The following is a 15000-nucleotide window of genomic DNA, read 5'->3' as shown; positions in this document are numbered from 1 at the left end:
GCAGCCTGTTCTTCTAAAGGAGCTCACCAGACCATGAAATGCTGGGCATCCAGAGGAAGAGTTAATGCTTGATTCATGTCCCTCGAGCCTTGGAAGGCTTTGGTGCCCACCTTCCCACCCTCACTCAGCTCCTCAGCTCTCCCGCAGTCAGCCCCCACCCCAGGATGCCCCCCCCCCCCCCCCCCCCGCCAGGGAGCACAGGCCAGAGATGAGCCTGGGGATAATGAGGCATCGAGCCCTGCCACTCATGCACTCAGAAACACTGTCAGGCAGGGACCCCTTATAAAGTTCAGGGTCGGGCCCTGGTGTGCTTAGTAAAATCCTGATAAATGAATATGAGCATTGATTGGCTAATTCATTATTGCTGAAGACCTTCCAGCCAGTGAATTCTTACCCACTCCCCAGGCCATGTAGTCACCAAACAGAGCCACTCTTCCAACCCAGTCTGGCCACCCAGCCAGCCCCAAATTCTAGATCCATGGCTAGGGAGGAGGGGCGCATGCGCTCTAATGACAGGCACATTTTCTGAACTCTACAGGGCCCTACTAAGCAATGAACCTCGATTCTGACCTCCAGGCAGGCTCTGAGAACACGGCGTCAGATGCTGCCTTCCTGATTGTCCAGGCATCTGACTCTGTGGCCAGGGCCTCACTTACTCCTTGAGTCCCTCCCCTTGGGACAGAGGGAGTCATACTGAATACAAGTGACAGGCTGCAAACTCCACTCCTTTTATCTTCAGATTCGGATAGAGAATCTGAAGCCTGATGACAAGGTCAATGGTGAGGTCTTCTGACTATGACACCAGCCTTCCAGCAGAGGGAGGTGATTAGCCCCAGCCCAAGGAGGACCAGCCAGAGGGGAGAAAGTGGGGCTTTGCGGAAGAGGAAAGGGATAACCCTGGAATGTTCCATGTGCTCCTATCCCCTGAGCTCCCCCTTGGGTTCTGCTCTTCCTCCGCAGACTTCTGTCCGTGCTGCTGGCCCAGGGTCACCACAGATTGTTATCATCCAAACTGGGGATCTTTCAAGACTGAGAGGGAGCACTATTAATAATTCACCAGGACAGCAGGTGCAAGCCTGAACTGCCCTGAGCAAATGAGAACAGTGGTCATCCTGACCACGGTTATTCCATAGCCCCGCTCTGTGGCAGATCATCTGTGAATTCTCTCAGCATCGGCAATTGTGACTGCTGTGGCCTCATCTGGTGGCTTCATCCATAGAGATGTAACATGAGACTTGGGACCCTGCTTAGCAAAATAGATATTGGACGGGGGCGAAATAGAAAACTGGGCACAGTTTACAATGTCCATTCATGAATCTGGTAGATATTTACAAGTCTACAGTGTGGCCAGCATAATCCTGGGTCCTGGAGAAATGTTCGGCAATCAACACAGTGATCCTGCCCTACAGAGCTTTCAGACCGCTGTAAATACTGAACATCAGTTCTAAGATCAAATCACATTCTAAACAAGGAAAACGCTGGTGGCGTGGAACAATCAGGAATTGCCAAGGCCATGCCTTGTGTAAGGGAGTCCTGACTCGTTCTGTTTTTATTTCAAATCCGTTCAATATGGAAGATCAGCACTTAATAGGTATGTGACTTTGAGCAATTTATTTCACCTCTCTGAGCCTCAATTTCCTCACTTGTAAAAGGAGAAGGTTCCCTATAGAGTTAATCGAAAAATAAATTAGACAATAAATGCGTGAAATGTTTTGCACGGTGCTTAGCACCAGATAGGTACTCAACAGATGTTAGTTTCCCTTTCTTTTATTTCCAAACTGGCTTACAGCTTTATGCCTTTACTCCTGCCAAATATTCTCTCCTTCCTGTTGTCTACCTGACAAACTCCTACTCATCCTTCAATGCCCAGCACAGCAGCATAAAAGCAAGAAGGATAAAGTTGTAAAGAGCACAAGCTTTTGACCCAGTGTTCCTGAGTTTGAAGTCTGATTCTGCCTGTTACTGTGTGATATGAGGCAAAGCACTTAATCTCTCTGTACCTTAATCTCGTCCTCTGTCTCACAGGATTAGCATGAGGATAAAATGTGTTCATAACCATGAGGCATTTAGACCAGTATCTACTACACAGTAAGTACTCTGTGAATTTTTTTTTTTTTTTAATAAAACAGCCAAGGTGCACCTGGGTGGCTCAGTCCATCAAGCATCCAACTCTTGATTTTGACTCTGGTCATGATTTCAGGGTCCCGACAGCATGGAGCCTGCTTGGGATTCTCTCCCTCTATCTGCCTTCTCCTCTCAAAATAACTAAATAAATATTAAAATAATAAAATACCCAATTCAGATATCATCTCTTCCACCTTGAAAAATCTGAAATGTTACTGAATTAAGCTGACCTATGGGATCTTAGATAGCTAATGATCCTTGCCATGGAGTCCCCTCCACATTGCCCAGGGGTGGCCTGTGCAGCACAGGGCAGAGGGCGGGGGTCAGCAGAGAGACCGTGAACTGAGTAGAGGACCAGGGCAGGAGCTGACTTGGGGAGGGACCCAGGATTCCGAATCCAGTCTAATCCTCAGGCCTAACTACCCTTCCCTCCACACTATCTCAGGAGTAGGAGTTTAAAAACCAGACAGAGTCTCTTCTCAAATGGCTTAAGCACTGTCCTTTCCGAGACGGCTTCTCAAGGTCATTGCAAACACGGGATCTGACGGTCCCTCCCTGCAGCCTTGCTCTCCAGAAGATAGCCACCGAGGCCAAACTCTAGCTTCAAGAATTCAAGATGTAATCTGTTCACATGGCCGTCCCTCTCGCCACCCCCCTGCAGCCCTCTGTCCCCCCCCCGGAGCCGGGAAGCAGCCTCAGCGCAGCGCGGGCAGGAAAGCCCACTGAGCCCCTGCATGACATTTCAACAGCCCGAGACCCGGAGATAAAAGTTGTCACTGAACAAAGTTCATGTCCCCCCCCACTCCTCCTTTCTGGAGACTTGACAGTCATCAGTGTGGGCACCCGGACGCTCTTCCCCACCTTGCTGCTGCTGCTGCCACAATTCCTGCTTTTGGGGGAGGAAACCTTCACAATTGATGATTACAAAGAAGCAGTTTATCACCTGTGCTTTTATGATTGCGGCAACTAAGGGGAAAAAGATGTCCTTTCAGATAAGCATTTGAAGGAGGGGGAGAAAGATTTTCAAAGCCTCCTTTGTTCTCCTGAAGAGCCCATGCCATGGAGTTCTGGCAGGCAGCCCAGGAGAGAGGAGAATTTTAAAAACACAATCTGAGCTGGCTTCCAAGCCACTGTACCATCCCTGTCATCAATTAGGACTGTTACTTAACAAGGGGTATGGACTGTTAGTCTCATCCAGGCTGCTCTCCCTAATTGAATGTGGACTTGTGATGAATTCTCTGGAAAAGGGCTCTGTGCAATGGAGGTCGCCACCTCGGCCCCCTGACACTCAGGGCCAGCTCCAGCTGGGCTGGCGGGGGCCTCTGGGGGCACGTGGCTGGCAGCGAGATAAGAGAAGGACCTTTCTGAGGCCCCTCGGCACAGGCAGGGAGCACAGACCCAGAACTCAGAGAAGGGCAGGCTGCCAGTCCATGCTGGGAACTCAATTTGGGAGCCAGGGAGAAGATGGAAGGTGAAATCTGTGCTCCCTCCAACCTCAGCCCTGCTCAGCAATGCTCCCTCCCCCAGGTTACGGAGATGAACCTTTCGGGGCCTCAGTCCGTAAAGGGGTGAGTTATGCTGCTATGGACTCGATACATACTGTTTGAGAAGCCTGGAGACTGTCAGCCACAGCCTCACCACTGCCAACCAACAAGAAATGGCCATTTTCCTCAGCAAACTAAAACTCTGATTCCCCACCATCTGCAATGGAGAANGGGGGGCGGGGGACAGAGACTGAGGGTTCAGGATGCCCCCAGCTTTACCTTGCAATCCCAAGTGAACACATGAACATATTCTTTGCTCTCTACAGTATAGCTGACATCAGGCTGGGATAGTTAAAATAAAACTTTACCAAAGGCTCCAGAGAAACAAAAGGGGGGGAAAAAAAAAACAGAAGAAAACAAAACCCCATCATCATCTACACGTATGGTTCATGTTCGACTTGGAGCCTTCGTAAGGTTGCTCACCACCAGGATGGACCCCTGGCTTGGCCCCTTGCCAGAGGCCATCTGTCCCCTGCTCATCCCGGACCCTAGATCCGAGTAAGTAGGATGGGATTTACCCTCCAGCCTACCGAGGACCTGCCTTCTGAGTTCTGTCCCAAAACCCACATCTTGCCTGGATAATTAAGGCAGGAACTATCCAGCAAATAGCTCAAGGAGGGAGGGAGCACAGCTACATAGCTGACCTCACAGGACCCGGCACCACGAGCATATAGGGCCTCACACAGGGACAAGAAACACATACATTTAAAAGCAAAGGGCTATTGGGACGCCCAGGTGGTTCAGTCGGTTAAGCGTCCAACTTCGGCTCAGGTCATGATCTCGATGGTTCATGGGTTCAAGCCCCGCGTCAGGCTCTGTGCTGATAGCCAGCTCAGAGCCTGGAGCCTGTTTCAGATTCTGTGTCTCCCTCTCTCTCTGACCCTCCCCTGTTCATGCTGTCTCTCTCTCTCTCTCAATCAGAAATAAATACAACATTAAAAAGAAAAAAAGCAAAGGGCTATTCTGCCGGTCTAAGTGGGCCTAGCCCACTTGATGAAGCCTCAGTCCTCAGCATGGGGTGTCCTGCCCCTCACGGCTCCAGTTCTCTATGGAGACAAAGCCCGCCCTCCTTGGCTGGAGCTCCCTCTTGCGCAGGGCTCTGGAGGCACTTCCCTAGAACTCCTATTTCCTGGCAGAGTCCCTCCACTAATCAGATGAAGCATCCGTATCTGTACCCACTGTCCGTACCTGATTTCCAGTACTAACAACTCCCGCCCCCCAGCCTACTGCTGTGCCCCACCCCAGCTCAGCACAGTCATTGATACGAACCCCAATAAGGCCTAGGGTCATCCTATATGTTCCTAGAAACTACGAAAGGAGAATCTAGTGGCCTTCACCACTAGCCAGCCACACGGCTGAGCGAGTGATAATCAAGAGGTAACCATTCAGAAAATTCTTCATTCTCCAGAATTCTCTCAGAACTAAGAGCATCCTATCAATCTCTGCAAAGGAAGAGGAATCCCTCAAGAGGTATGGAAGTGCACAGAACTGTTCTGCTTGAAGCGAGGGTTAGGATTTGTATGATACTCTGAAGATGGAAGAGAAAAGAAAGGAAAAAGAGAAAGAGCTGGAAAGTTCACAAAAGGCTGTGTCCCACCAAGTGCCCTGAACCCTCCCTTCCATTCCGGCCTGCCCTAATCTTCAACAAGGCCCCAAAAACTCAGCAAATTCTGGAAGGTGACTAGAGGGAACACGGAAACCGGTAAAAGAGAGGATATAGACAAGCCTGGAGGTGGAGTATCAGACACAGGGTAAAATCAGTGAAAGATCTTGGGAAATCACTGGTTCACATCACAGGACACAGAACTGATGGCGTTCCCGTCAGGTTTAATAAATCTCTAGATATCAAGAGGTCCCAGCTCATATCTAACAGTAGAGTCATTATAGCCACCATATTACTGAGGGCCTGCTATGTCGTAAATTTTGCACGTTTTTTCAATCCTCATAATAACCCTGTGAGGTATTATACCCGTGTGAGTGATGAGGAAACTGAGGTTCAGAGTGATTAAGTAACCTCCCCCCAATCACACAACTATTGCATGGCTGAGCCAGGATTGCCACCTGGCCAAGGGAATCCAAAACCCATGCTCTTCTCCACAATATGCTGGACTCCAGAAGTCTCCTGGTTCCCTTCCATATTCATCTTGGTCTTCTCCCATTCTCTCTTTCCATCTGCTCCTGACAGCCCAATATGGAGCGTTAGTGATATCACCTGAATTAGGCCACAGTCAGTCACTCAACAAACATTTCTCAGAATCTGACCATTTGCCAGGAGACTGAGGATTCAAACACAAGTGCGACACCAACAATGGCCAAGTGCTGGATGCCCTGGCAGACAAGCATCTAGGGAGCTATGGGACAGTACAATGGGGAGCCCAGGCTCTGTCTTGAGGCACGCAGCAGAGAACAGCGCTTTGGAAATGTGTCTTCTTTGGCCAGAATGGACCACACACAGTCTCCTGATGTCAAAGAGCTGAGCCAAGAGGCCTCCCGGGGAATGACATTTTCCCCCCCACTTTACGCCTTTGCTGACAAGGAAAGAACAGAAAGTGCAGGCTCCGCCCTCCAGGAAAGGGAAGGAAAAATCAAGCTAACATTTGCCGAGTACCTCCTGTGTGCCAGGTACCCCTTCAGGCCTCACAGCTGCACTTTGCTGAAGGAGTCGCAGATTGATTCAGTCACCTGACCTGGGTCATTCCCTTGGGAAATGCAGAGCTGGGATTCAACCCAGTCCCACTGACCCGCAGCCTATGAATGATCCTTCCACAGCAGGACGCCTCACCGCCTCTGGGCAGAAGCTGCCCGAGGCCCACCTGAATCCACTGACTGATGACCCCGTGGCCCAGCAGGTGGCAAGCGCTGCAAGGGACGGCGCCAGACCCACAGTTGCCCGGACCCTGCCCGAGTCAGAGGGCACGAAATACTGAAACGCGTGAGGGCTTGGGGTGCACGCCTGCTCGTGCTCTTCAGCCTCCCCCGCATCAGAAGACCGTCCCCCCCAGGCCGCCTTGATTCCCGTCATGCCCACCTCCTCTTGCCAGCCAGGAAGTCTGAGCACCAGCCTCAGGAAAATGTCAGCCAGGCCTGGCCAAGCATATGCCTGTGTCATTGGCACCCGCAGGGAGCTCCAACAGTCGGAAGGTGGAAGAAGCCGGTGCCAGGGGCGGGGCAGATGGCATCTCGTCAGCCTCGTCACTGCTCTGAGAACCCTCAAACCCACTCTTGGCCAACTCTCTGAAACAAGGGCTGCCCACGAGCCCTCATCGCCCATGCTCATGGCAACCCAGCCAGCCTGCAATGCCATGCCAACCCATGAGTTGGCAGAAACACCACCACGGCTCGACTCCCTCCGCCACCTGCCTGTTGTCACTCTTCATTGAGCATCGTTGGCCTTCCACAGGGCTGCGCTCCCAGCTCCGGGCTTCCAATCTGCTCTCTGGGAGGCTTACAGAGGACGAGCAGGGCTGGGGGGAGGCCTCCCTTCCTCGCTCCCCCCAGCTCCTTGCCCAGGGCCTGGATGTTGGAACAAGTGCTAGGAACCCAGATGGTAATTGCTGCCATCTAATTATGCGTGCATATGATATTAGCCAAAAGCATTTGACTATCTCCCGCGGCCTCAAGCAGATCAAACGGAGAGGCGCGCGGGTTCGAGGATTACTCCGGCAGGGTAATGGCTGACGAGGCTGCCTGCTGCCACTCAGGCAGCCACTGCCTGGCTGGCTTTCCCCATCAGAACCCCTACTCTTCACCTGAAGGAAGGGGGAGAGCTGGGAGCTCAGGCCTTGCGGGAGCAACACGGGCTAGAATCCTCCACGGCTCGTGGCTCCTGGCCTTTCTCTAACCCTGTCCTACTAATCACCACATTGAAGACCTTGTAGAAGCAGAGGATGGATGTTTTCCAAAAACTGGGATGCATGGGCTCATGGTGAATCCCATCTTCTAAGACTACCATCTCCATCTTGCCATTTGATAGCCCCTTCTCCAGAATGCATCAGTCAACCCCTCATTTGCACGCATTTGCAGTTTAATGGGAAACTATTAGTGCCTTTGTCTGGCCCTTTCCTGAAGGTCAGACACCCTGTTTGGTTTTCTTTTCTTTCTGGAACCTGAAGTACTTAGGTCCCTGTGTTGCACACAGTAACCGAAGCATGGCTACTGAGGTCAGCTGTTTTCTGGCCACCTTACCTACTGTGTGACAGCTTCCACGCTGACAACGGGACACGTACATGAACGAACCACCACCCCGCCCCCACAGAATTCTACATCTAACTCAGGAACATTTCACTGGGAACGACTGCAGGGAAGGAAGAGGAACCCCCAGAACGAAAAGGTGGGAGGTGAAGGTAGAGAGCGGCGTGAACCGTCACAATGGGGTGAGCTTAAGTAAGACACCAGAGAGGACCTCCAAGGATTTCAGCACTTGCGCTGCCGCAAAGTGTTCATTGCGCCCGCTGTGCATGAGGCAGGGACCCTCACACATACAAGGGTCTCTGATCCCAAGTAATAATGTGCAGAAGTTGAGGGATTGGGACATCCATGTCAAGGATAACTTGGCTTCCTGTACTCTTCACTTGAGAAGCAAAAGAATGCCACGGAGGAAGCCCAACGGACAGCAGTCAGGCCTCAGGGGCTGTCAGGATTTGGTGGAACAGCGTGAATCCCTGAGAGCAGGGGTGGGGAGGCAGGAAGGGACTGGGGGCCAGCACTTACCTGCCTCTAGGGTGGGTGAGGTGCTGCAGCAGCTGACCCAGCTGAGGACAATGACTTTTGAGGCTCAGTCTGGTGAACACACAGGTACCGGGGGACACGGCTCTCTTCTTCAGTCTCAGTCCAGGCTGGGTTCCAAGAAGATGCAGAAAGAGTGATCCTTGGAAGGCTCATGTTTAAGGACTGGAATTAGACTGAATCCCAAAATGGAGACTGGTGGGCACACAGGACGGGGCGCAGAGCCCACTGCCAGAACAAGAGTTGAGGTGCACAGCCAAAGTCATCAGAGCCAGGACACGGCACTGAGGCGGGGACAGCAAAGAGGTGGCAGGGGTCCTCACCCAGCTCCTCCCGGAGCAGTCCCCTTTGCTCGCTGATTCACTCTGGCTCAGGTGCAGGACGTGGCTCCCTTTTATATAAAGGACCAGCAAGCCAGCTGTGGGCAGGAGCTGCTAGAGGCTGGGCCCAGGCAGGGTCTTCCCAGAACAGCTCGGACGTCACTTGAGTGCTAAAGGATGAAAACAGAGAGGAGAGCACCACTGAAGTGAGAAAAGATACATAGGTGGGGTTTTTATGGCATGCTTCTGGTCCAGTCCGAAAAATGCGTTCTACTGGAGTATAATGTTTAGAACAAAGAGTAGTGCTTATCACATGTGGGAATACAGACTGGGGCTAGATCCTAAGGAGAGCTGAATACTGGGAATTCTTCTGGAGGCACTCTAGAACCAGTGAAAGGATATATATAGCGTGGAGGTGAAGGAATGCATGTAGAGAAAGTGGCCTCTTGGGGTCTCACATCTTCCATGGAAAATCCAAGGAGAGTAGGAAACCCTCGCATTGCAGCTGCGGACCAGATTGAGGGTCCAGGTAGGAAGGAGATTGCCCCAGGCTATGAGTGTGTGTGTGTGTGTGTGTGTGTGTGTGTGTGTGTGTGTAGGACAAAGTGCTGGAGAAGCAGAGCCCTGCTTACTCTCTTTGGGGCGACCCCACACCTGGCTTTGAGTCTGAGGTCAGCTTTGGGATTAGCCGTGGGATAAAGACAAGGCAACATCAACTGCCCTTTCCCAATTTCCCCTCCAACAGCCTTCTCCTCCCTTCCCTCCTCTTCCTTTTCTCTTGGTCTCCACATAGGATGCTTTCCGGCTTCTCCCCACTCCCCTCTTCCCCCCTGCAGCGTGACTGCCTTCCAGCCACAGAGAAGTGGGTGTGTCAGACTGTAGATCACCACAGAAGGGTTGGCACCTCGTGGGTAATGAAGAGAGAAAATGCATCAGGGGTGTTTAGGGGGAGATGACAGGTGATCACAGAGACCTCCTCCTTGCCCAGATGTATTTTGTCAACTGATCACTGAGCAGACCAGAGAGGGAGCTAGTCAAGCCCCCTGGGTGCTCTGGAGGGATGGAGGCTCTTTTGATCCCAGATGTGCTTCACTCTGGCCTTAGCCATACTCCTGCCGAGCCCCTGGTGGGGTGAGCAAGGACGGGACAGGCTCCCTTTGAAGCTCATCCTGAGACTGGGAAGAGCTCCCTTTCCCTGTAGAAAAATGACAGCAGCAAGCTGTGATGTGCTGGGAAATCAAATCCCCTGAGAGCAGAGATGATGCTCTGGCCAGGGGTATGGTGGCTTCCTACACAGCGCCAACGTTTCCAAGGCTCCTCCCACCTGCAGAGACAACAGAGCCATATGACCTTGAAAAGCCACCAACTCTGAACTTCAGCCTCATAATCTGCAAAACAGGGATAACTCCATATTTTATTAAATCTAAGTTACCAATGATTATTAGATCCACCCTTCTGCTTACCATTGAGAATTTACTGCCAATTAAAGTATGATATGCCATCCTGTAGGACCCATCCTGACGCCAGAGATGTTGACATTGGAAGAAATGCCTATGTCAAAATTTGTGGATTATGATCATTCTGCACAAGGCTCTGAAGAGGACCAAGCTAAGAGGAGCAACGGCATGCTTTGTAAACGACGACACACAAAAACTTGAGTTGTGTGCAGTATCAGGAGGTTGATTCTGGGAAAGATCTTAAAGGTGCTAGACAGTGAGCTTCAGGAGGGGAGGCATCCTGTTGTGTCTCCTTCACCACAGTAGTCCTGGTGCCCAGGACGCTGCTTGGCACGTAATAGGCTCATGGTAAATATTTCTGAATCCATATATGATGAGTGACCTGTGAAGTTCCAAAACATGACAGTCTCACACGGTGACAGGTCTGTCTGTGCTGCCAGGAGGCAGTGTTGAGTCTGGGGTCTGAGCCCCCGCTGGTCCCCTCCCTGACACCGTGGATGTGTAGGACTTGAGAATCCAAGCAGACTCAAGGTCAGGGCTTCCTGAGACTCACAGGGCACCGCCTCTCACAGCCTGAGTCAGTTTTCATCAAATGAGGCTGGCAGGCTATCCCAGGGAGCAAGTGAGAACTGTCCCCACTCCTGAACAACACAGACACTGGAGGCATTTCTTAAGCAACCACTACATGAACGACCAGGGGCTGAGTCCCGAGCTGAGGTTTCCCCACCTGCGTCAAAGCGTCATCAAGGTTGGTTTCTTCTGGGCTTCCTCCCTTGGCTACGAAGTGGCCACCTGTTCCCTCCATCTTCATAGGGTCTTCCCTCTGTGTGTACCTGTGTCCCAATCTCCTCTTCTTGAAAGGACACCAGTCGTGTTGGACTAAGCCCTTTCCTAGTGACCTCATTTTGCCTTCATTTCCTCTTTAACGGTCCTATCTCCAAATATTTTCACATTCCAAGGCATTGGGGGGTTAGGGCTTCATCATAGGGATTTGTGCATGCACAACTCAGCTCATAGCAGTTAGTTCAATAAACATTTAAAAACTACTTACTCCAGAGCAGGCACTATGCCAAGTGATGGGAACACATAAATAAGACTGCCCTCAAAAGGATCAAAATACAGTGAGGGGGGAAATAGATACAGAAACAGATAACTGTTTGGTGGAAGTGCAATGAGAAATGTATCAACTCAGTAGGCCGGACAAGAAGGGCTACCTGTCCTAGCCTAAGGGGTGGGAGGGGGTCAGGGAAGGCTTCTTGGAGGAGGTGATATCTTAGCTGACTGTTAAGGATGAACATAAGGCAAATGGACGTTGGGGAGAAGGAGAAAAGAGGATACTCCTGAGAGAAGAAACAAGACCCAAAGTGTAGTGATGTACGGCCACACGGCTGGACATGCTTCGCATCCTACAATTGCCCAGTGATGCAACGGAAAATGATCCCCCCTTAAATTTTGTGCCCCCTTAAATTTTGTGAGGACTTCATTTGCCTCACCCCGGTTCCAGCCCTGAAGAACCACCCAGTGGTTCAGTGCTGCTGGAGCATGCGATTCAAAGCAGGGGCTAGTGAACAGCAAGGCAAGATTTCGAGGTGGGTCCTGAGGGGCCGTGTGCAGAGCAAGGAGATTGGCCTTCATCCTGTAAGTGACGGGGAGTGAAGGCTTCCAGGATGGGCTTCAGCTGTGTGCCCCCAGGAGCATTCTTAGCCTCTCCAACTAGCTGGGCACATACTTCATGGGTGATTATGAGGCTTACGCATGACGCTTGTCACCCAGTGCCTGCTTAGTAACTGTCATGTGGAGAGAGCACAGTAAAGCACTGCCTACAGTCATCACAAGAATTAAGTGAGAAGAATCCATGTAATGTGTTCAGTATTGTGCTTGAAGCATAGTAGTTGTTCAAAAACATTCGTTTCTTCTAAGTCCTTTTTGGTCCTTATCACATCCTGTCATTTAGTGTATTTACTTGTGTGCTAACCTCTCATGTTCTTAATGGAGCAAGGACTGTGATTTATGTTTATTTAGCAGAGGCTGGATGGACTTGTGGCAATAAAATGGGTTTTGGAGTCAGACAGAAGGACCTGGGTTCACATCCAGGCTCACCGCTTACCCACCAGCCATGTGATCTTGGACAAACTATTTCATTTTGTTAAACCTCCATTTCCTCATCTAAAAATATTCATCTCTAAAAATACTCGAGTGGAAATGCCTGGCTCATGAGACACGATTAGCAGTATTTGTTGAATGTGTGCATGAAGAAGGAAGAGAGAGGCTGCCTGCCTTGGCTTCTTGCCCACACTAAGACCTGGTCACCCTTACCTACGTACCTAATTAATCACCAAGCTCTGGTCATGCCATCTCCTTAGTTTAGAACCTGTCTACTTCTCTTTCTCCTGGCTGCCTCGCTCTGAACCTCTTCATCCAGGAAATCTAGGCTGATTTCCCAGAAGGGCCACCTTCTGTGGAGCCATCTTCCATACAGACACTGTCGGCCACCTACCCAGGGCTCCAGCTCTCTTCCACATGGCGCAAAGGTAAGTGGATTCATCAAAGTCATTCATGACAAATTCTCTCCTTGTTGGTGTTTCATTTGGGAAGGGACAGGGAACCCAAACCTGGCCAAAGAAGAGTAAGCAAATCTGCTGGGGGCTTCAGGGAAGGTTTTCCTTGCTGATAAAGAGAGATGTGGCCCCTCTCCCTCCAATGAAGGGTATCCTGTCTGCATGGGAAGCACCTTGCATGTGAAGAGTCATGGCCAACATGCTGAGGATGCAGAGCAGAAAGATGGGGAGACCCTGGGTTTTCATGGCATCATGCAGCTGCCCAATTAACCAGTCCTACACACGTGCTGCCGCCATACTTCTTGCCATTTGACATAAGTGGTTCTCATTGTCTAACTATGGGTTAGACTATGGGTTATTGTCATCTGGGTTCTCTGGGACTTGCAGCATCCTGACTGATACGGCTGCCCACCCCCAGTGTCGACTCTCAAATCCTTCTCCATGACAACACACTAGAGAGCTCTGGTGGCAAATCTGGCCATGGCAGCCTTCCTATGGCTTCTCTTTGGCACCAATTTCAAGTCCAGTTACTTAGCATGGCCTTTGATGCCCTTCAATGCCCTTCCTGATCCAGTCTCTGCCTCCTCTACAACCCTACATCCTTTTACTTCTCTCTTTCTCCTGAACCCTCTTGACCCCTCTTAGCCCTCCCATTGCTACAATCTATTCTCAACCATCTGGGCAAGTCACTGAACCTTCCCATCTTCAACTTCCTCATCTGCAAAGTATCTATGTCATACGATTGCTGTACAAACAAAATAAGTTCATATATGTAAAGAACTGGTGCCCAGATTAATCCGTAAAGTGCCACATAAATATCATTGTATCATTATTCCTGTGATTTCCCCAAATGTGCCTTTTTGAGGCCTCCTGTTTCTTTCCATTGGCCGGAGTCTGAAGACAAGTCCCTAGAGGATGGCAGGGTCACAGGGTAGGAGGAGCCTGAGTCCCTCAACTACCACGTAGACATGTTGAACTGTTATGTATTCAGGCAATAAATCCTAGTAGGAATTTGTTTGTTAGAGCAGCCAGCGCTCCCCTAATTCATACCGACTCCCCTACAACGCACCCCCAATGACTCTGTGATGATCCCTGTTCTGGCAACTAGCAGGCTGTGTTGTCTATCCCCTTCCTAACTAGAAGCAGGAGTGAGTTGATTCACCTTTGAGTACTATTACGGGTTGGATTGTGCTCCCCACCCTGCTCCAAATATGTTTAAGTCTTAACCCCCAGTACCTTAGAATGTGACCTTATTTGGAAATGGGGTCATTGCTGATGTGACTGGTTAAGATGAGGTCATACAGGAAAACAATGGGTCCCTAATCCAATATGATTTTACATCCTTACAAGAAAAGAGAAATTTGGACATAGGCACGCACAGAGGGAAGACGATGTGAAGATGCACAGACACACAGGGAGACTGCCATGTGATGGTGGAGGCAGAGACTGGAGAGACGTGGCTGCAGGCCAAGGACCCCAAGGTGGACGGCCACCAGCAGAAGCCAGAGGAGGTAAGGAAGGATTCCCAGGGTCTCAGAGGGAATGTGGCCCTGCTGACACCTTCATTTCAGACTTCTAGGCTGCACAACAGTGAGAACATAAATTTCTGCCATTTTCCGCCACCTCATTTGCGGTACTCTGCTTCAGGAGCCCTAAGGAAGTAACGCAAGTACCTGCTCTTACAACAGTGTCAGAACCAGAGGGGAACTTCATCAATATCTGTGGGTGGAGTGGAGGAAGGAAGGAAGACAGGAGAAAGGAGAAAAAGAAAGAAGATGGAAGTGACTTTTGCTCCCATTTGATCTCCTTCTAGATAGTTACCAGGGTTTTTTTTTAGGCTTTGGGCACAGAAAGAGAGGCTTTCTTCTGGAGAATGCCGTAAATGTGTGCTTGGAGCACTCTCCTGGAAGAAGTGAGCATGGCTGAGGAAACATTTCCTTCAGACCACCAACAGACAAAATAATATGAGGTTATGAGGCAAGTATCTCCCTGTGGCCTCATAAGCTGGGAGAAAGAATAAAATACTTTTTAAAAAAATTACGAGAGGCAGCATTGCATAATTTCTCTTAAGTGTCTTCTGGGCACCAATAGCCTATAAATAGACAGTGCATCTTGGTGGGGGAGAGCAGAGACTAGGGTGCCGTTCACAGGCTGCAGGCTCTGGATCTTTCCAAGGTTGTCCAGACTGTGGGGTCTGACCGTCTGGACAACTCAAAGAGCTGAGGCTGCACTGAGGGCCCTGGGAAGGCAGCTGGGGTGGGGGGGGGGGAGG

Source organism: Crocuta crocuta, unplaced genomic scaffold (assembly GCF_008692635.1).
Source record: "Crocuta crocuta isolate KB4526 unplaced genomic scaffold, BGI_CrCroc_1.0 scaffold271, whole genome shotgun sequence".
Taxonomy (NCBI): domain Eukaryota; kingdom Metazoa; phylum Chordata; class Mammalia; order Carnivora; family Hyaenidae; genus Crocuta; species Crocuta crocuta.
Note: the sequence above shows the minus strand (reverse complement) of the source record.